Source organism: Periplaneta americana, chromosome 12 (assembly GCF_040183065.1).
Source record: "Periplaneta americana isolate PAMFEO1 chromosome 12, P.americana_PAMFEO1_priV1, whole genome shotgun sequence".
Lineage (NCBI taxonomy): Eukaryota > Metazoa > Arthropoda > Insecta > Blattodea > Blattidae > Periplaneta > Periplaneta americana.
Genome location: NC_091128.1, coordinates 8,996,024 through 9,020,497, shown reverse-complemented (window position 1 = coordinate 9,020,497; position 24,474 = coordinate 8,996,024). Strand labels below are relative to the sequence as shown.

Sequence of the window (24,474 nt, the reverse complement as noted above, 5' to 3'; positions counted from 1 at the left end):
TTTAATTAGTGCCTCTAAACGTTTCAGACAGATCTTAAATACTGACACATATAAAAATTCTGATGGCTTACAGGAGTTGAACGAAAGAAAACACATGCACACTCACATGTGCATGTATGTACACACGAACACACACATCACTATCACTCTACTATTATTATAAATTTGAATGCCTGACTATGGCATTATAAATACCTTCGCTCTCTTTGTATGCACTTCTGGATGTATCATCAATTCTATTTCCATTTTCTTCTCCTGTACCAGCACTAGATACTCCTTCCTTTTTCTTTTCAAGTCTTGCTTTTTCCTTTTCATCAAAGTCTTCAGCATACATATCCAATGCATCATCATAATTTATTGCTGATCTACTCTCTTTCTTGACATTTTTACGTTCTGAATCCTCAATCTGAAATGAACATAAATACAATAAATAATAATTACAAGTTACCAAAATTCTAAAAATAATTTAAAAATTATGTTTTATTTAAGGACACTCATAACTGCCGAGGTTATATAAGGACCGCTGATGTGCCAGAATTTTGTCCCACAAGAGTTCTTTTACATGCCAATAAATCTACTGACATGAGCCTGTCGCATTTAAGCAACCTCGGGCACAGAAAACCAGCACTCTACTGACTGTGCCACCAAGCCGACTTTTAAAATAATAAAAAAATGTATTTTCAACTAAAATTTTTCCAAATACTCATTCCTTTTATGTAATATGTTTTATTTTAATTGACATAGTTAAGGACATTCATCCTTCTCTTCCACTCAATCAGTATGATATAAAATTAGTATATTGCTCAAAGTGTGCTTAAATGCGACAGGCGCATGTCAGTAGATTTACTGGCATGTAAAAGAACACCTGCGGGACAAAATACCAGCACACCAGCAACGCTGATATAACCTCGGCAGTTGCGAGCATCGTTACATAAAACATAACATTTAACATATATAATATAATATAATAGCTACATAATACATCATTAATGTAACACAATAAATACAGTTTCTTTTGTCATCCCAAAATACCAATACAATAATTATGTAATACTAATAATAATAATAATAATAATAATAATAATAATAATAATAATAATAATAATAATCATCATTATGAAACCTACAATATGATGAAATGATTAAACTCAATCATGATTGCAATTATAACTTCAATTTGACTATGTTCGTAAGAAATGTTGTTGTTATCTAATGCCGGGCTTTGGCAACGAAGCCATTAGCGTTCTTACTCTCCAATATTTCTCTGTGGTGGATCCATCAGGTAGAACTTCACAGGTTATGAGATGATCTTCAGTCATTTCTTCTTCTTTGTTGCATAGAGGGCAATTTGGATTTGTGTAAATTCCTATTTTATTCAAGTGTTTGGCCAAATAATCATGTTCTGTAAGCAGTCTGAATTTTGCTACTGCAGATTTACATGGGATTTCTGGAATAATTTCTGCTTTTTTTATTAAAATGCTCCATTTTTTTATCTTTGGCTTTGGTACATAGTGCTTGGTTTTGCTTGATTTTATATTTATTTTTAATTAGTCTTTTGATGGATGTAAAAGGTAGGCTTGTATTTGTATTCTGAATTAAATTGGATCCTTTTTTGGCAAGAAAGTCAGCAGTTTCATTTCCAGCAATTCCGCAATGTGCAGGTGTCCATTGCAATTGAATTGTTCGTAAGAAATTGCTTAGCCTATTCTTGAAAGTAGTTATTGTCTGGTAGCCCCTAATATCCTGAGTAGAGAATTCGATTGACGAGGGACTGAGACAGTAAAAGAGGATGAATAGTAATAATAAAAATAATAAGTTAATGGTTTTATCTAACCTGGCAGAGTTAAGGCCATGAGCCTTCTCTAACATTGAACTCCACACTCTATGACGAGGAACTGCTAGGACTGGCTCTCCTGTGACCGTGGTAGTGACTAGACCAGCAAAAGGGCTCGGATTTCTGTTACTAAAAACTCTGGAAATATATATGCACTTAGGCCATAAAAGTACTCAAATATAGCAAAAAAAAACTGGAAATATGACGCAGAACAAATCATTGGCTATTTTACAAAACTGTTTTCGTGAATATTAACTCTTTGTACTGGCCATTGCAGACTGTTCAGCCTATAAATATAGCAGGGCAAAAGACGGGTAAAAAATATCCGTCTGTCCTCTGCATGACTAATTTTGTTACAGCTATGTTAACAGGGTCACTGACTGTTACGGCAACAGTAGAATTAGAACCTCTTAAGTGTCACATGTTTGGAAGGGGTGAAGAGGATGAAGGTGAGACCGATCAGCAACAATTTGACCATAATTCTAACATACTTTTGTCCTCTGTGTTTTGACAACTTACTGCTGGCGAATCCAGTTACCTTCAAACTTCATTTAACCACAAAATATTTCTAAGGAAAATAAATCCAATAAATAACCAAATCCAAACAAAATCTTCTGTCATTATTGACACAAAACATGTTTGGAGAACTGTTAAGACTGTTGTAATTAAAAATGTGCTTTTCTACCATTTTTGATCAAATATGACTTAATGCTAAAATATGCATTTTTATAAACAATAAACAATGATTTTTGGAGGAAGTATAAAAATTCTTAACGGAAACTCAAAACATAATCTGGCTTCTTCCAGGATATTTATAAATTACAAAGTAAATACAATGTACAAACAACTGATAATATAGAAAAGCTTCTACTCTCAGTACACCCACTCTCTCAGCCTGAAATTAAATGTGAAAATGATCTGATACAATACATCACTGCAAAACGTGACATCGACCAATCAGTATTAAAATCATTAGCGATTGAAACCATATGTACAAGATATCCAAAATCTGAATGGCTTCATATTTATACAGATGGATCTCTGCTTGATAAACATAGTAATGCTGGAGCAGGAATCTACAGTGACATTTTTAGCTCCTACATATCTCTTGGAACACTGTCCACTCATTATGATGGTGAATTAGAAGCCCTGAAACAGATTTTTCATCACATACATAAATTTAACAAAGTGGTTATACTTAGTGATTATAAATCTGGACTCCAAGGACTAACATCAAGTCCTCCAGAAAACAGACTCGTAAGATAGATTCTTTCTGGTCTTAAAATGCTACAAGGGCTCGTAAAGAGGTAGTTTTTCAATGGATACCCTCACACTGTGGAATAGTAGGTAATGAGAAAGCTGACTTCCTGGCCAAAAAAGGAACAAACATCAGACGAACTCAAAATAATACAATCTCTTTTCATGCCTCAAAAGTCAGGATCAAACGCTTAGTTCAGTCCTTTTGTAAACAGGAATTCCTGAAGAAAAGCGAAGACAAACCTTGGAACATTCTGCTAGACAGTAATAACATCCCAGATTTACCACCAAAAAAGGCTGTTGCTATATTTCGCTTACCAACTCAACATGATTGTCTCACCTCTCATCTACATCGAATTAATATCTACCAGCATCCACAGTGCACCCTCTGTAGAAATCAGAACTTCATCATGGATAAAGAACATTTGCTACAATGCCCAGCAATAAAGAAATTAGATGCTGATTTACCATCGCAGCTCACCAAATACTATTGGGACGCCCTCAGGAGAATGGAAGAAATCTAAGATCCTTAGTATTGGTCAACAACAACATAATCAATAAACACTGTGATATGTTTAAAAACGCTAGAAATATGTTTATTTAACTTAAGCTTATAAAAAAGAGACTGGGATAAAAATATGACATGTCACAGAAATCCAATCCCTATTCATAAATATACTAAGCACTGAGTTATGCATGTAGCTTGGAATTATTATGGCTGAGAGGTACAACATTTCAGAATCTTCTTTTCAGGTGTGAGATGAATCTGATGTTTCATTCCCAAACAACTAGAGCACAGACTTTCCAATACAAGGAAGTCTAAGTAAAATTTATAAGGACAATGATGATGTCGGATTAAGTTTTTCCAGAATGTTCCCTTTCCTGTACTCTCATTCCACCATTGCTTCATAATTCACACAATCATCCTTATGGCTATTGCAGAAATCAATGGAAATCTACTGCATTGTACCTATCATTTTTCCAGGAGACCAATGCATGAGATTTTTGTGATAAATGGTCTATGGCACAAATAACTGAAGAAATCCCTGATAGCTAGCACTACTTGAGTTGTCAGTTATGGTACATTGAGAAACACAAAGTGAACCTACTTTACACTACACAGATTAAAGCCTTCTTTACACAGCGACAGTTCTATCATGACAGTTGCTATAGTTCACTCTCATGATGGGAAGTGTTTACATGAGACTCAGAATGAGACCATACTATCATAAGAAAATGTTAGAAGTGGAAATGGTTGAAGCCATGGCCAGAATTGTTAAATTAAGGGAATCATCAAGACCCAACATGGGGGGGGGGGGGAAAAATATATATATATATATATATATATATATATATATATATTTGCATCTTTATTTTTTACATTTTATGACAGTATGGTTCATTCTGCTTAATTTGGTATTTGGTTTATGAAAATATTCGAATATTTACTATTTTAAATATTTTAAAAAATATATTAGTGTATTTATGTTTCAGAGAAAAAAATTTATCACTTTTCACAAAAAAATTATTATCTCAGGAACTAAAATTGTCTTAGAAGGCTGTGGTTTGGCTTGTTTTATAGTAAAATTAATGCTTCATAAAGTCTGTGTTTCAAGATCTTATCCATTCTGGTTTGCTAAAAAACGTTTGAGAGAAAAAATTCAGAATACTAATGAATCGTTCAATAACATTGTTTGGTACCATGTCCCAAAAAATGTGTTTGTTGGTATGTCAACGTTGAACTTGGTGTACTAGATGCTGTACTCACATTAATGACGAATACACTGCAAGAATACAGACGTTGAAGGATTTGGTATTCAAATAGGATATAATACCTCGAAAAACATGGAGAACTTGGACACATTGCGAGTGAGATAGAGGTAACAAACACAACCTAAGAGGCAAGATCTAAGAGAAGGAGGGCAGTATTAGGTGAGCAGGAGAGAGAAGAAGATGAGGACTACCAACCGGATGGGTTTTAAAACATTTTTTCTGTAATAAGTGAATTTTTATAGAAATTTTTACTTTAAATATGATTTACTTAAAACTACATTTTTCAACATAAATGACCCGTTTTCTCAGAAACTACTAGGTCTATCTGCATTAAATTTTTACGATACATTTCAGGTAACAATGTGATGATATGGAATTCCTTTGATTGAGTTTGCTGTAATAGGTTATTAAAAATAATAATAATAATAAAAATAAATAAAATATCTAATTCTTGTTTTTAATTTTAGAAATTTATAAAAAATATTGTTTTTCTATTAGATATTTTATCATCAAAACGAATCAGTGCACTCATTTCTATACCATTAAAAAATAACACATTTCTATACCTAGTATGTTCTGAGATAACGGGTCATTAATATTGCTGTTTTAACATTAGTGAGATAGGGCTTGATAACTCCCTTTAATAAAAGTGAAAAAATAAAAATAAGAAAGGGAAAAGAAAAGTGTGGGTTAGGAAGTGGATAGGGAGAAGTGAGAAGTGTGCTTGATGCTTTCAGCACTCTTATGTTAGAGGTGACAAATGAAGATTCAAAATCGTTTTGCAATTTCGTTGAAAATATTCAGTTCATAGTAATTTACAGCACAAAATTGTATTATACACCATATTCGTATGGTGTATGGTTTAATACATTATTAATTATTAGTAAAAGTTCTTGTATAGTATTGTGGAATATAAAGTTACAACTCTACTGTTGTAAGTATGGAGTAATAAAGTACAAATGTACAAGAAATCTTTGTGACTAATAACTATTAGTTACAGCTCAATACACTTCAGTGGCGTGCGGATCCTATTGCATTAGGGTAGGCTCTTCATGTTTGCATGCTACAGAGGTATACAACTTACAATATCTCGAACATATTGATAATTTGATATTTGATATAATTTTAGTGAGTTATGACATCAAACCAGAGCAGCAGCCAGAATGAGGGTAAGAAAACAGAAACCTCCGGAAACTAATGATAAAATAAATTAGTAATTAAATAAATCATAACTTATTTACTTGAAGGTGAACTGCATTCTGCGTTCCATTTTAGAAAACTCCTCAATGACATCGCTGTGGAATGTAGGGGATTTTCGGATTTCTTTCAGCTTTTTCTTCTCAATGGACATCAAGGCTAGACTGCTCAATCTTTCTTGCCCTTGAGTTGATCTTTGAAATGATTTAATCCGCTTAAGGGCAGAAAATGACCTCTCAGGAGATGCAGATGTGCTTGGTATGGTCAAAACCAGTAGGGTCAATTTGTACAATTCGACAAATGCTGTGTGGAATTGTTTTGATTTTAAATGTGTCACCAGTTCATGAGGGTATTTTCCACGAAACTCTTCCATTGAATATAGGACTGTCAATACGAACTATATGAAACACTGCACTGTGCTTTACATTCAGCGCATTCAGGGCGGAATTAGGAAAATTTAATTTATAAGACTGAAATTTGGTTGGATCAAGCAATGAAATAAATCCCAACTTAGGGAGATTTCCAAACCTATCTGTAATATGGTTTGTCACATTGTCTATTATTTCAAAAAATATTCTCCTGTATTTTATGACATCATTTTCCAGGCATTTTCTTTTTCGCGGCACTTCTTCACATTCGACTTCATTACAAACATCACGCCATAATGCATCAAATCTGTCTCTCTCATGTAGAACAATACGTTTTGTTTCATTAACCTTTTCTACACAATACAGAATATCCAAATGCTCCGTCTGAAGAATGTTGTACAGAATGTCAGTGTATGCATAGATCTTCGATAACACATTTAGCAGAAATTCGGTCTCAAACTCTGATAGGAAAGATAAATATCTATGCGCAAGAGCAACAGTTTCACTTTCCCAGTCTGATGAGTTGTTGAGTATATTTTTAAAAAAGTCCACCAGCAATTCACGGTATTTAAATTATTATAACCCTCTTTGTTCCACACACTTTGTTCGTTACAAAATAATAAGCATGGCCAGCAAAATAATTTATTAAGATGACTGCATCCAGTTAGCTAATTAGTTTTCACATATTGGTTCACATTGAAATAACGTAAATATTCTGTACTCTTTTCTTTATGCAAAAACTTTAAGTTCGGAAGCGCAGGCACTGGTCTTCCCCCCACAGTTTCAATTTAAACTTTTTTGTTAAATGATCTACAACCGAAAGGCTTTTTAAAAATCTGTTCAATTATACAGTGATCTTCTGCCATATTACAACAATATCCTACTAGTTATACCTCACTTTGTTTAAATAAACTCTATAACACACTCACTTTACCACTAGAAGTTCAAATAAACACTATAATACAGTAATTTCATCACCAAAAGTGCTTCCATTAGCGCCTACCACCCTAACGTATTATGGCAATGGGCAAGACACATAAATCAGGGCGCATGCGCCATCTGTTCTAATGTACTGACTATGAAGGGAAACACTACACTCACTGCAGGGCCAGGTAGTCTCAGCAAGCCAAGTTGCCCAACTCTCCAGTGACGAAAGATGACGCGAGAGCGAGCACACAGCGGACAATAATTGAATTGCGACGTACAGTACCAGCCAAAAGAAAATGAAAATAGGATGCCAAGCCAAAATTTGCTGAAATTAGTTAAGGACTCTGCAGACTTTCTTAAATTAACAGTATTACTTTTAAATACAAATTTAATAAATTTCTTCCTGTCTGTCTGGGTAGGCGCAGCAGACCTAGCCTACCCAGAATGCACGCCACTGATACACTTGTAATGTCTTAGACCAGCGTTCTCAAACTGTGGTCCTCGAGTTCTGCCCTTGTAGTCCTTCAAAAGAGACAGAAGAAAAACTAAAATTTCAACGTATTGCGTACTACGGTACACTATAGCTGAAAATCTCAGAGTTTGTAAAATGACACATGGCAATTGCCTTTAATTTTTTCTCCCAGTACTAATATTTTATGAAATTTCTTACCCTACGCATCTACCCACCTGCCACTCTACTCTCAGCAACAAAAGAGGGATTTAAAGCACTATAAAGTGGCGTTTCTCGCCATCTTTTCCCTGCACATCTGGTGCCGAGCCTGTAACCCAGCCAGGGGCCACCCAAATTCATAACAGAGGACCAAAGTACCGAACCTTTTCATGTATTGATGAATTTGTTAATAGTTTTGCCGACACCCAGTCTGCACATTGAAATGGGCACATACTGTACGTTGTGCACCAATAATTCACTGGTCGACAAAATTTAACTTTTTTTAATCGCCAGAGATCAAATTATACTTTTCTAGACCAATTTTTCATGCAGATTACGTATACACCTTCCGTTTCTTCATGTCAAGTATAGATTTATAATTACACACAATACTTTAAATTTATGGAAATACACAAACATTTAAATGTTATCAATACAACAAATACACTTATATAATGATAAAATGATCAGATTTCTATATTATTAATTATTATGACACTTATAGTGATAATTAAAAACAGGATTATAGATTTCTAGAGAACTGGAAGCTAGAAGTGCTTAGTAGATGATTGTCTTTTATGTTGTTTTTCTGTGTCATCGCGATACAGCATCCAACAATAATCTGACATCATGGATTCATTCCAGAAACCCTGGTAACGTTTCTCCATCGATTTGATGTCTTGGTGAAACCTTTCACCCATCTCGTCACTGACATCACCAAGGTTGGTTGGAAAAAAATCCAAATGAGAATGAAGGAAATGAAGTTTTAGGGACATACGGCAACCCATTTCTTTATATGCATCCAGTAATTCCTTAACTCCTTTTTTGTAGTCCGGAGACTTTGTCTTCCCTAAGAAGTTTATACACAGCCACTTGAAGCTTTTCCAAGCTTTTACTTCAATCTCATCCGAATTTTTGATCCCGCAGTAGCTCTCTAATTTGTGGGCCCATTAAGACCCCTTCTCGTAGTTTAGCAGCTGACACACGACAAAATTTTTCACTCAGATACTAGAATCCTTTTGAAGTTCTCCTTCCAAGCGTCTTCACAAAGGTTTTCGTTAAGCCAAGCTTTATATGGAGAGGGGGAAGCAGTATTTTTTGATTGTCAACTAGAGGGATATGCTGGACATTTTCTTCACCTGGGTTGTAAGTGCTTTTAGATTTCCAGTCTCGTTTGGTGTAATGTTCACTTGTATTTCGGCTGCCCATAGACAAAGGAAGCAGCAGAATTTTGTAAACCCCCCTTGCATACCCATCAACATGCCAATGACTTTCAGATCTCCACATATATGCCACTGGTGTACATCGTACTGAATTGATTTGAGTACTATGTTCGTATTTTCATAGGTTTCTTTTAAATGCACAGAGTGGGCAATGGGTACAGAAGCTTTTAAATTGCCATTGTGCAGAAGAACGGCCTTCAAACTTTGCTGGGAAGAGTAAATAAATAACCTCCAGTCTGATGCAACATATTGTTGTTTTAGTCCCTCAAAGAGTCCAGGCACATCGTTGCAGAAGACCACTGGACCATCTAAAGAAAAAACTTTTCTAAATATTTTGTCCGTTTTCTATAGTGGCATATCCTGACGTCTTCTTCAACAAGATGTTTCTCTCTAAGCCTAGAAGCTAGAAGTTCCGCCTTATCTTTTGGTAGTGAAAGATCTCTAATGAGATTGTTTAGTTCATGTTGGGTAAATCGCTGTGGTTCGGAACTAGTAAACTCAGAAATGTATTCACGATCAGAAGCACATTCTAAATTTTCACTATCACTGCCTAAGTCACAGTCTACTTCCTGGAACAGTTCCATTTCATTTTCTGGAGGTTTTGGAATGGGTAAGTTGTCATCATGCGGGACCGGCCTCATTGCAGATTCAATATTTGGGTATACAATTTTGTGTTTGTTTCTGGCAGAAAACCCCTTAATGTTAACACAACAAAAATAACAATCGTCAGTGTGATTTTTCGGTTCTCGCCATATCATTGGGATAGCAAATGGCATCGACCTTTTCTTCTTTTGTACCCAGTCCCCTAAGCCTGTCGAACAGGGTTTACATACAACATGTGGTGGCCACCCTTTATCCTGATCAGCAAGAGGACAACCAAAGTACAATTGATACAATTTCTGAAGCCGTGGAGTGATTGTACGCCGTTGAGATTTCGGGGTGAAGGAACCGCATATGTAGCAGAAGCTGTTGGGATGATTTAGACATTTTCGGGGCATGATAGTTGATTTAATCTGCAACAGAATAAAGCCTATTAGTACCTTTACTTCTATTTTCGTACAATTTCTCCAAATAAATTATATTTTTTAGAATGCGTAAATATACTGAGGTCCTAATGAGTTCCCAAAATTAAGGGAGGGGGCGTTTGGAATGTTCCCCAATAAGAATTGCGAGATTATGTATTATATTTTTAGTTAAACAAGGTACCTATGAAAAACTACATGCACCAGTAAAAGATACAGGCCTACTCACCTTATTAATTGATGTAAAATACACAGCACTCAAAATATATCACTATCACACAAGATTCACTATAACTCTGTAATACGATTGTGTATCGTTCAATCTACAAACTGTGACTGAGGAAGATGATTCCATGGGGATGAAAAAGGACAAGATAAATTTTATCTAGGACAGGAAGTTTACATGTGGGGTACGCAGCAAAAGATAAGGCACTAACTAAAGAGTGCCGCACTATTAGCCGCACGGAAATAAATGGAGCGACTTAAGAGATTATTATGAATAGATTGAAAACTATTTGTGATATGACATAAGTAAAACCAGATCTGAAATCAGCGCAACAATATCTAACATACTGTACATATAATACTTTTGGTGAAAATTCATTGTCGACCAGTGTAATAGAACATGCCAAATTGCATCTTTACTTGTTGAAAATTGGGCATGTTTCTGCATTAATTTTTTTATTTGTTTTTCCAGATGACGATATAAGAAATTTTAGACTCCGTCTATTTTAAAATCCCACAGATTTACTTTTTAAACTTGCGTGTTTTGTCTCTAAGTGCCATTTAAATTTCGCGGGTTTCATACACTCGTTTGAAAGTACTTAGTAACAAACAATGCATCGAGGTTTTGGTTCACTCTCATTGCCACACCAAGTAAATCCAAGTTCCAAATAACTCTTGTCTTATTTACGAAAGTATTTCTTCTTTGAATAGCTACCACTAGAACTAGATATTTCTTTAATGGCACTGTAATTAATATATTTCTCCACACACAGCTTCTGAACTATTAGCATTGTCTAAATGAAGCGTTCCTTTCTTTTCAAAGATCCGGATCGAAGCCAGTTTTCCATTATTTATAATGGACACTATATAATAGAGACGTGGACAACTACAGCATGTACCACATAAGAAGAATTTCAAACAACTAACTGCTAACAGGCAAGCGATGAATCAACAATGCACAGAATTTGTTGTAAGTTACTTGTGATTGGCTACAAATACATAATTACAAAAGTATTATAATTGATTAATTTTATTTTAAAATATAAGTATACTGGTATTAAAATATGCTACAAAAATGATAAATTTGCTTTTGAAGGGAACAAAAGTAAGGTGGTCCGCGGAACTGTTTTGACTTAAAAAAGTGGTCCCCACTTCAAAAAAGTTTGAGAAACGCTGTCTTAGACCACACTTTTGTAGAATAGGGTCCATGTTGGATGCTGGCTGAAAGCTGGTCTCATCATTGCACTTTTGGTCGCCCAAGGTATCTCTTCCCACAAGGATTGTAGTGAAATAGCCTCTGAGGCAGCCTGTTATTGGGCGTCAGTGATACATGTTCATACCCGTTGTTTCTGTATGTTGATATGGTACCGGTGATGGCAGTTATGTTTAATTCATTCCTGATGTCGACATTCCATTTGTGATCATATAAAGTATATCCAACCAAAGGTCTCAGGAGTTCTCATTTCTGCACTTCTATTTTTGAAGTTGTCAAAATGTTAAGGTTCATGTTTCTGAGCTGTATTACAAAGTTGGAATTGCCATGACTTTATAACATTTCAGAATTGTCTCTGGCAGACTTTTTTATTAATGTCTTACTAATAAAAACTCTTATACAGACGACGTTTAACTGTCTTATACTTACACAATGAATAACTCGTTTGTAAGTCGTATGTAAATTCTTTACTAATAATCACTACATACGTCATGTATAACAGTACAACTGTTACATAGCTATGTCATAGTTTCGTCATTATTTCATTACAAAAGGTGATAGAATAATAAAATTGTGGTTCTCTATTGCATCCGATAGTGAGTGCTAGTGTGCCACACTAAGTATCAACAGTACAACAGGACCTGGTCGATTACCACACTATATTTTGGTCAAAGAGTACAGCTACAGCAATATTATTCTAATTCTTCTGTGCTCTTTGGTTTGTTCTTCTGTGGTTACAAGGCAACCATCATCATAAAATGACAATCTATACAAACAGCTGTTAGAGGGGTGGCCATTTTTTTATCTCTGTACAACACTTAAACAAGGGATTTCGTGTATATAACTACTGCAAAGCAATTCCCATGTATAATTACAGGCTGTTTATACATCCATAGCTTATGCATGGCTTATTAGTCATGTTTTCTGTCACAGCTCTACTTAAGTCTCATATAAAAACTATATATGGTTTATCAGTAAGACCGTATATCTCTGAAATTTATGTAAGAAAGCCATTCTAGATATTTATCTGAATGAACTTACCAACTTCGATATACTGTATGTTCATAGCTTTCCTGGTAAATATCCATGTTACCAGTTTCGGTAAGGAGACGATTAGCCAGTTCCGTCAAATCTGTTACTTGCTGCTGGTTTCCCTGCTGACCATCATCTTGTCCAGCTTTCTTTCGCCGCCATCTCTCTGATGCTGACATAGTTTTGTTGCCTCCTGAGGAAGTAACAGTTCTAATTTTTATTTTGCATTAAAAAATTTAAAAGACCATAAATTAGTGAAGAAGAATAATAAACAGATCTAGTACATCACTTGATGATATGTATCAGAGGAAGATCAATTGTTTGTATACATCTGAAGTCTGATTAGTGTAATATGTAACTAGTCAGCGATGTATGCAATGGAGGGGGAAAGGAACTGGCCACCCTACCCCATTATCTCCTGGCCTAGGTGCCTCATGAGTGATGCTTTATGGTGTCACTTATGAGGTTCAGACCTGTCTTAGGACAGTTGACTAAACAACAACAATAAGCAGATCAATATTAAGATATAGAGATTGTATAGATTGTTTAAGAAGTAGGAGGGAAAGAGGAAAGATTGGAAAAAATTGGATTTGGACTGATAGATCTGTCCTTGGGCAGACAATTACGAATGAATGAAATAAACAGATACAAAGAAATTGAAAATAAGGACTGCTTTAATAAACAAGGTAAAAGAAAATATAGTAATGAATTATCTGCTTCATACAAAATGAATTCAAACATGATTTGAGAATGTCTTAGAGAGAGAAAAGTGTCACTTTAAGAAGAGCACAAGTTGTATACGCAATATTGTAAAAGAACGACTTTTATCACCATATATCATATTTTGTTGGTTGTGAGAAAGCTTAAGGTAACATGAACAGTAAGTTATTAATACTTTAAAATATTTTACAAAATAATATTCCCAATAATTCTGAGAAACGATAATATAAACAAGTTAAAAACAGGAAAACAGAAGTCCGTAAAGAATTTAAGAATACCATGACAATAGCAAAGATTCCAGAAAACCAATAAAAATGAAAAGAAAAATGTGACTGAATTGTGATCTACAACAGATATTAATGCTTATTATATGAAAGAGAATACAGCACATAGAATTATATTCATGAACAATACAATTAATACAATATTGTGTGATGTTACTCTTACGAAATTATGGAAAAACTTAAGATCATAACACATTATATAAGTACTGTATATATGTCTGGCTTATAGGTTTAATATTACGACCTTTTATAACTTTCACAGTATTAAGATTCCAATACGAAATTGTTGTAAGTATGATGATATCTGTGACAATTTATGAAAAATGCCATACTTTGGTGCTGGTGTGGTGTGCATGATTAGAATGAGCAAAGATGACAATATCAACACCTCAATAGAAATTGTTCTGCATTCTTTCACTGATGGAAATGAAATCTGTGAAGTGTAGACAACATGCATTTCGGAATGAATTTAATTGTAGGCATCACAAAGATGTTCCTACCTAGATGTGAACATAATTAAATGGGACAAGCAATTACGAGAAATGGGCTTTATTGTGATAGTAAAGGGACGGTGTTTGAGAAAAAAGTGGAAAGAATTTATCTTTGCAAGAAGCCTGAGGAAGTCGATTCGAGCCGAAGCATTCACTTGTTCCCATGCTCACTGGATCTTACTCATCTGAACTTTTTCCTGTGAAATATTGTGAAGGACCAAGTGTATCATGTTCCTCAGGATAACTTCAACGATTTGTGACACAAAATTCGTGAAGCTATCGACAGCACAAATGTTTCTGAATATCTGGTTGGAGGTGGAGTACAGGTTGGACATCTGCCATGCCACTGGGAGGGGGGGTTGCACATATGAAGAGGAGGATTCCAAAGTGTCCTAAGTTCTTTTTTTTTTAAGACTTTAACTTGCTTTATTCGCATTTTAATTTATCCTTTTCCAGTTTATATAGGCTATAACTGTGTAAGTTTATTTAACACTCTCCTAAGTCTTGACAGTGTTTGCATATGCTTTTTTGAAACGGATCTAAAGGTGTTAAATTTATTTTACCATTTTTCGTCATTTCACTCATAACTTATCATTTGGACTTATGCCAGTTTGGAATCCACCTCTTCATATCGAAGTTCTTTGAGTGTGACACAAAATGCTTGAGTCTCTGTACCAGAATACACGAGGTTTGCCAATAAATAATGGTAACTTTTAAAATTCTGTTGAGTCTAAATCGACATTTTTGTCCATCCTAATCACCAGGCTTCGAGACTTCAGATCCAATAGAGCAGTTCAATGGAAAATCCGCATAACAGCATGCTGAGTATAGTGGTAAAGCGTATAGTGGGTGGGAGTACTGTAGAATGAATGCCAACAAAAATGCAAAGAAAAACACTCTGGATTTGAAGGTTCTGACGAATAAGTTGATTTTCATACAAACCCATTTTCAAACTGTGTCTGAAACTATTACACGAATAAGTTGATTTTCATACAAACCCATTTTCAAACTGTGTCTGAAATTATTACACGGTTAGAAAAGTCAGAGCAAAAGATGCCGGAAGCTCTCAAATTAATTTAGAAAATGACGCAGAGAATTAATGAGACACCAAATACATCGGTTACTGAACGTGTAAAACAGAAGTGGAAATCAATTTTATGTAAAAATAACGGTTATGGAACATTGTGTAAAATAAACAGTAAATTAGTGGGCATAGAGTCACCTGAGAATAAAGGACTGTGTCTTAGAGACTGCAATGATGTTAGGTTTTTTCGTTTTGCTCCTATCACATTATGCAACGTAGAGCGCAGCTTTCCACAGTACAAACTTTGGCAGATAACCGAAAAAGATTTACGTTTGAGACACTGAAAATGTATCTTGTAGTTACATTGCAATTCGGTACTGTAACTGCACTTCCTAAAGACGACCAATAGGATAAATAAGAAATTAAAATTGCTACATGTTTATTTCCACCATTAACAATGTGTATAATTAAACACAAATGCTTATAAAACACAGGAGAATAAATGCTTTTCACATTCTTTTGAAATTGTTATTGTGTAATGTACATTTACTTTCAGAATGTACATATGTGTGTTTCCCCATACTACCGTACTCTACTCTAAATAGCAACGTTGTTACCTCAACACATCTCTACCTACCTGCAGCGAGTCAACAACCCACAGTGCATGCAAAGTAAACTTATTGTATCGGGTCCAAAGTCTCGTAGCCTGCTAATCACACACACTATGCCAGTGCGACGATGTGGTATTTTTCATGAATTGCCATAGATATCATCATATATACAAGAATTTCCAGTCTGAATCTAAAATCTAATACAACTAAAGTTATAAATAGCTATGATGTTAAACCTAAGCTGGACTCACTATATTATAAGATAATGGTACAAATACATCATGCAAGAACTGTAAATGTTTCAAATGCTCCTAGTTGCTTCTCTTCACTTCATCGTAATGTCCATGTTTCTGTCCCATATAATGATACTTTCCACACAAAGCACTTCACTAGTCTCTTCCTAAAACACTCCCAAAAATAATATACACTTATGAAAAAAAAATAAATAAATAAAAAATTATTGGATTAACAATATTTTCACCGTTACAATTACACATATATAAACACTAAATATAAACATTTACATAGAGATAAAAAATTTTAGAGGAGAAAAAGTTCGTCCAAAGGGCTGGACTCTGGAAGAGTACCCAAAACGGTCATTGCATTTCCGCTTTGAATAGCAATACTTAAGCGTTGACGCAAATAAGTAGTGCAACGGCGATCACCAGTAATGGAGATCAAAATTTGGTCAATATGAGATACCAAAACTTTAGCGTCATGACTCCAAGGATCGAAGGTCTCCACAGCAAATGGGACAAAGATATAATTGTCTAAAAGATGAGCATATTTATTGACTTTCTTCTTCACGGCTAATTCAGCAGCAGATGCTGCGCGTCTAGAGGTATTCGGCAAGTGAGATGGAGCTAGAGTGTCAACGCAAGTGGAGTCCCAAATTAAAGATTTTCCTCTAGACCATGGAATTAAGGTCAGACCATTGGGTCGTTTACCATCTGCGCAAATAATACCTGGTGGTTCCAAAAGAGACGGGATGCCACAAGAAGTCAGAGATCTTTTAATGATATCATTGAGTGATGTATGTCTGGGAATGCGACCCTTGCTCCTCGCACAGCTGAGTGCATGATAACCATAAATATCACCAATTCCCCCGCAAATACTTTGGTGTGGCTGACAGAGTTTACAACCAAGGCGTAAAGCTATTGCGATTTTAAAGGATGTACTATCTATTAGAGTGCCGATGTGAGGAGAAGGTAATGCGTGTAACCAAGCTCCAGACTCACTCTCTTGAAGAGCTAGGAGACGTGCAATGTCTTGTTCGGATGTGAAAGATGAAAGGAGTGTATCTAAAATTTTTTGGGAAAAGATAACGTCCCAATGTTTTTGAAATTCAGGATGGGCAGGAGGATGAGTGGTTTGTGAGGAAGTATACCAACTTGTCAGAGCATCACGCACATGGCAGATTTCAGCTGCATCACTGTATAAAGGAAAGAGCAATTTGATGCAACGGAAAACTCCAAAGGCAGAAGAAAGAAAAGGAGGTATACAAACGTCAGAAAGTTTCCGAATGCCCACACCACCAAATTTAATTGGGAGAGAGGCTTGAGTCAAACTAGTATCGGTAAAACTTATATTGAGGATCATTTCCAAACTGGATCGAAAAAGAGCATCAGCTTTATGTAGGAAAGTTGGAAGAAGCCATAAAGGAGTAGTACGCATAAAGTAAGTCATCTTAGGGATTAGAAAGCAATTTTTAAGGAGATAATAAGAAATATGAGGATGTATTAGTTTTAAACAATCGATGAAATATTGCAAAGAAATTAGTTTTTCTTCAGCGATGTGATCAGCAACTTCCAAAAAGACGGGAGATCCAAGAATCGTTAAAGTGGATTTTGACATTAGTAAAATACCCGGAGCAAGTTTTTGAAAAGAAGAGAAAACAGTTTGATTAAACTTAGAACAAAAATAAATTTCACATTTATCAGGATTAAGTTCTAACACTATAGTTGAACCGAATTGAATGATTTTATTAAGATCTTACAAAACATCTGAAGGGGCTCCACTTAAGCAACCATCATCTAAGTAAAAAAGGTTGAGTTCACTAATAAGTTCTTTAATAAGGGGATGAATTGTTAGACTAAAAAGTAAAGGGCCAGCCGGATCCCCTTGTTGGCAACCTGATTGAGACATAATTGTATTGGAACCAAAATATAAAGTAGAAGGGTGTCTGTATGATTGCCAGAAATAGGGGAAAAGTTGTGGAATTTTAAGTTTGACAGCTTGCAACATGGTATCTCTTTCAATACAATTGACGGCATTTCTGAAATCTAACTTAAGAACGATTTTATCAGAGTTAGAATTGGCGGAAATGAATGAGCGCAATGAGTGAATAATACTTTCACAGCCCTGAGGTGAACTGAAGCCAAATTGATTCGGTCTAAAATATGCACTAATTTCTTCTTTGACACTAACACAAGCTATTTTGGATACCAATCTTCGCAAAGTGTTCCCAATGGCAATAGGTTTGATGCCACCATCCTTCTTATTGATCGCAATAAGGAAAGCTCCGTAAAACACAGGACAAATCCCAGGATCTAAGTCGCCATGTAACAGAAAATTGCAAAGGTCGGTTAACGAAGAAAGAAGCCGTTTACTGGAATCACCTGCAGATACAGAAACCAGATCCTTAAGGTGTTGAGGTCGTAAACCATCGATACCAGCCTCGGAACCTTGTGGAAAGCTCTGTAGAGATTTCAAGACGTCTTCGCTGGTGACTGATAGACGAGGTGCTGTAGGATCAGGAAGGTCAGGGAAGGAGGAAGGTCTAGAAGGAGGTGGATGTTTAGATTTTAAAACATCATATGTAGCAGTTGTTGGATCTGCAACTCCCATATCTGAAGATAAGAAGCGAACAGCGCCACGGATATCTCCTTCCAAAACTTTCTGTTCTACACGACGGATGTGATTAGAAGGAGAATCACCTTTATATGAACGATTCCTGACATGAGGAGGATTGGATGGGAAGTTTGTCACATTGTCTTTGATTTTAGATATTAGAGATTTATTACCAGAACGATTAGGAACTCGAAGAGCTAAATATGCGAAAAGAAATAAATCATGCCAGGAGGTAGTAGTATTGTGCGATAAACAAAAATCAATTTGGTGACTTAAGCGACTCGCAGCTGAAGATCTAGCGCCTTTAGGTATTCGGCGTAATACATTAACGCTTTAACTGTCGTATTTCTGTACTAACAGTAATAAGAAACGAGCTTTGAATGACTTCCGCCGAATTTGGAATAGACATCGACTGACTTGAACTGCCAACATAGAAAAAAAAATCACTACCTGTTCAAGAGCACCACACTCAATCGCTTTCACCTTCATCTTGACGATATTAAAAGCTTAAACTAACCTAACCTAACCTGTCACTAAAATCCTAAACTAATCTAACCTAACCTAACTTGTCACAGATTCGCCTATACAAGGCATTACGAAAGCCTAAACTATCCTAACCTAAACTGTTACAGTTTCGTATATGCAAAGCATAATAAAAGCCTAAACTAACCTAACCTAACCTGTCACAGATTCGCCTATACAAAGCATAACAAAAGCCTAAACTATTCTAACAACCTGTCACAGTTTCGTATATGCACAGCATAATAAAAGCCTAAACTAAACTAACCTAACCTAACCTAACCTGTTACTAAAATTCTAAACTAACCTAACCTAACACAGATTTGCCTATAGGCCTACATAACAAAACCCTAGAGCGCGCTTCCATACAGGGGCAGTGGCATTTCTCTAAGGTTAGAGCCCAGTTTAGGTGTGCATGTATTAATCGAAAATTAGGTGCTAGAAAATATTGAGAGTAGGAGATATTTACATGACATTTTTTTTTTTTTCGATTAATACACACACACCTAAACTGGGCTCTAATCTTAGAGAAATGCCACTGCCCCTGTACGGAAGCGCGCCCAAACCCTAAACTACCATAATCTAACCTGTCACAGATAAGTAAGTAAGATATACCGGTAATAAAAGTCTAAACTAACCTAACCTGTCATAACACTCCATTTTCTTACCCCTACACACTTCCCTGAGGTATGAAAATGGCCTAATTTCTATCCCTCTGGAACATTGCAAACTATACTTGTTTTTTTTTTTAAAGATGGGACATGACAGTTAAGCAGCCGAGCTTGGAACTACCAAAGACGTTGTAGTTATATATCTAGACACACAATTGGCGCTGGTGTCGTGTACAAATTTGAAACCTCTCGCGCAGGTTTGCGCGACGCCATGTTTGGGGAGCACGAATGATTGTTTCTATAAAGCATTCAGAGTTTAGAAAATACCATTGAGTATGTAGGCGTTTACCTTAATGGATTTCCTCCTTCACTATAATATAACTAAACTTATTTACGTATTTTCTAACGTATAATATAAAATAACAGAAGTAAATCTAAATATTGTAACTAAGCATTGTCTTAAATATAAACGCCTTATATTGCTCATAAATAGACTTATTAATTTATTTCTATTTCCTATGACCGAATACATGGATTATTTTTACTTATGTTATTTTATATACATTAGAAAATACGTAAATAATTTATTTAAATTATATTACAAAGAGAGGGATGTCCGCTAAAAATGTCTATATACCCAATGGTATTTTCCAAACACCTAACGCACTGCAATAATAATCCTCATTGTTTTGAGAATCAGAAGCGATATGACTCTTCTACTGCAGACATTGATTGCAATTCCCTCATTCTTACATCATTCTCAATGACACAATATTTTCAAAATGTGATTGTATTCATTGCTGGCTTTGTTGTTAAATCATTAAGAAAAATATGGTGTAATAAATTTTATGGTACGTAGCCTACCAGCAGTAAACAAAATCTCTTTTATTTTTTTAACGAAAGAATAATGGGAGTCTTGTCATTCCATCATCTGAGATTATAGAAATATGCCGCTTAAGTGAAAGAGCGATTATGCAGAGTTGACAGTTCAATGACATATTACCACCCACTCTTACATCATGTGAAAACAATGTGCTCTAGAAGTAGAACACTCGTACAATCTTTCTACACTTACAGGAACATATTTTAGAAAATGGATCCCAGATTCCTCGCGAGAATCATATTTTTTTTAAATTGTTAAACTGACCATAAATGTAAATAAGTATCTACTGCCGTAGCTCAGTGGGCTAAGGACTGTTGGTCCGGAGTCGCGCTCGGTCGTGGATTCGATTCCCACTGATTTCCTGGTTGGGTTTTTTCTTATATCCCCAACCGTAAGGTGAATGTCAGGTAATCTATGGCGGATCCTTGGCCTCGTCTCGCCAAATATCATCTCGCTGTCATCAATACCATCGATGCTAAATAATCTAGTAGTTGATACAGCGTCATTAAATAACCAAATAAAAGAAAGTACTACATAAAGAGCAGATGTCTTTTTTATTTATTTATTTTATTTATTTTAGTAGGTTATTTTACGACGCTTTATCAACAGCTTAGGTTATTTAGCGTCTGAATGAGATGAAGGTGATAATGCTGGTGAAATGAGTCCGGGGTCCAACACCGAAAGTTACCCAGCATTTGCTCATATTGGGTTGAGGGAAAACCCCGGAAAAAACCTCAACCAGGTAACTTGTCCCGACCGGGAATCGAACCCGGGCCACCTGGTTTCGCGGCTAGACGCGCTAACCATTACTCCACAGGTGTGGACTTAGAGCAGATGTCGATATAAAAATGTTGTAAGACAATATTTAACGGAGTCAATAATAATAATAATAATAATAATAATAATAATAATAATAATGAATCAATAGGCAAGATGTTCTGTACACTAGGCCTAAGTTCTATTACATGACTAATTGACTAATTCATGCATGTGACGTTTATTTCATACTACAGCTTTGATAATAAGCTATTGCACATAGGCCTACTTATATTTCTAACTAAAACATTAGGTACGTGTTTCTATTTTACAGGTGTAGGCCTATATTATGTGATATGGAAGCGAATAAATAATAATTGTTCATTTCTCGTGCACATCAAAACAAACGTGTTTACAATATAGGCCTAATGTAACGTCTTACACAGGCAGTGTTTTGTTAATAATAGTTAATACTAATAATTTTCTTTTCATCTGAACTATTACTACAATATGCATTTGTATTTCTGTTTGCTCTATATGTTGTCAAATAACTATACAACATCTTTAGTTACGTTATCAAATTGTTACAGTTTTCTTTCGTTTCATGTCAAACTAACAGTAACTAAGCTTGATTATGTCTTTAATGTGGTCGCTTTAAATGTTATTAAGATTTTTTTTCATTTATCCATTCAGATTGACTTATAAGAGACACCAAACATATATATTAAACATTCAGCATTGTATAATGCAGCCGTCTGCTAGCCGGTGCTTCTCCCAAAGCATGGCGGCGGACATGAGCTTCAATTTGTCCCTACTCTAAACTTCTGCACAGCCTCGGTTGTAGGGGCTCGGGAACTACAGTCCTATGTTGCCAATACGGACTACCATGCTGCCAGCTGATGGAAGCTAGCAATTGACGTTAAGATAGCTGATGTTAAAACATTAATTGACAATTGACGCAAACAATACAAAAATCGACAGAGAATCAAACACGAAACGTATCAATGCTAACATTGTGTGCACAATAAATGCCGCAAAGAGAGCTATTAAGCACTTCCCGCGTGGAAAAGGTACGTTTGGCAACTCAATTGTTGTTACCATAGCAACAGGCCTACCACGCTATGCGACATTCAGTTATTTTTCCGATCGCAACGCTCCTGTCATGTCCCATCTTTCAAAAAAAAAAAAAAAACAAGTATAGGTGAAACGTTTGTAATGTCTCGTAAGTTATGTTGGTACGACATGTAAGACTGCAGAACATGCATATATCCATAATAGGAAAAGAAGTATGTTGCAATAGTAGTGGTGGTGGTGGTGGTAGATAAAATAATAATTCTGCTGATTACTGTCTTGTTAATATAATTTACTATTAACTAGAGTAAATAACGCCAAGCACCACTATTAAATATACCCAAGAGAAATGGCATGCAGAGCATGCCCCGTTTGTATGACGTCACGATTCTGCTATTCAGTCCTGATAAAGAACTTATAGCAAAGGCCCCAGCAGACCCTGTGAATGAATGAGGGTATGCCCTCTTGTTCTCTTTTGTATCCACTGTCCACGTAGAACTACGTCTTTCTCCTCAGGAGGTGCCTATGAGTGATAACTCTGGAATTTTTTTTTCTTGTTAGGAGGGAGGGAGGGAACATCCCACGCACTACGACCTGAGGTCTATTGTACACCCCCTATATGGGATGAGTTGCGTGCCCACCAATCCTCTATGAGCACCGACCTAACCACTTACTTGACCCCCTTAACAACTGGTCCCTACAGCCAACAGAGTCCATGTACCACTCCTGCTCCGGCAACCCCTCCAAGGCTCCCTTAACGGTCCAAGGCGGAAATCCTCCACAGAGAAGGTTTGCCCCAGGTTCCGTTGCAGAAGCTATCCATCATCACTTGAATACAATCCACGAAGGCCAGTTGAGAGAGCCAGCAGCTTCGGAGGAGCGATCTGAAAACCAGAAGAAGTAACGGGATGATGAATGAAAGGATGATAGGGGAGGAAAGGAAGTGGCGAAGTTGAGTGGGGTTCCAATTGTCTGATAAAGTTACCTGATATTCATCCATAGGAGTGAGAGAAAAACCCCAAAAAAACCTCATCCAGGCAACTCATCCCGACCGGAAATCGAACCCGTGTCTGCTGGATTTAGAGTTAGACTCGCTAACCTCTCAGCCACAACGGTGGACTAACTCTGGAATGAACTGTCACTGTCCTGGTGGAGTGGAAGAGAAGGCCTGATAGCCTTAACCTTACCAGAATAAATAAATAAGTAGTAGTAATAATAATAATAATAATAATAATAATAATAATAATAATAATAATAATAATAATAGGCCTATTATTATTATTGTTATTATAAATAACCCACACTTGTTCTCCTTGTCTCCTTAGCAATTAGAATAATAGTTGGAGCAAAGGCTAGAGAATCATGTACACCATTTTTTTTTTAAATGAGAAATTCTGACCTTAACAAATCAGTACATATACTCTTTAATAAATTTCCTCTTATGTAATAAATGAAATTTTCTAGCCAATTCAGCCATACATAGCACAAATACCCGCAGAAAAAATGATTTTCATACACCATCACCAAATTTATCATGCTATCAAAGGGGAGTGCGTTACATGGCAGTAAAAATTTTCAATGGTCTTCCTGAAGACATTAAGAATCATAACCAAAACCCTGCATTATTTAAGGTAAAACTAAAAAATTACTTAATATCGCACACTTTTATTCTTTAGATGAATTCTTGACATTTTACTGTACTGTGTAAATATTTTAGTACTATTAAATGGTAAACATATTACATTCTATAATATGTTATTATTATTAAGGTACCGGTATTAAATCTGTATATATTTCATCTTTGAATTTTTATATGTTAAACGTAATAATTGGATATGTTAGGCTATATTCTATGCTATAAAGCAACTGTAAGAATAGTTATGGAAAAATTTAATCTGCCTGCTGCCTGTCCG

The 24,474-nt window shown here is 35.7% G+C and overlaps 1 long non-coding RNA gene across 1 annotated transcript; it reads right to left on the bottom strand.

Annotated features, from left to right (window-relative positions):
• Positions 1-200: 200 nt before the first annotated feature.
• LOC138710013 (uncharacterized) lies at positions 201-23,533 on the bottom strand. The gene is made up of 3 exons (XR_011335015.1): positions 23,236-23,533; positions 12,751-12,934; positions 201-406 (listed from the first exon to the last, which is right to left on the bottom strand). It is a non-coding gene; the product is annotated as an uncharacterized lncRNA (long non-coding RNA).
• Positions 23,534-24,474: the final 941 nt, after the last annotated feature.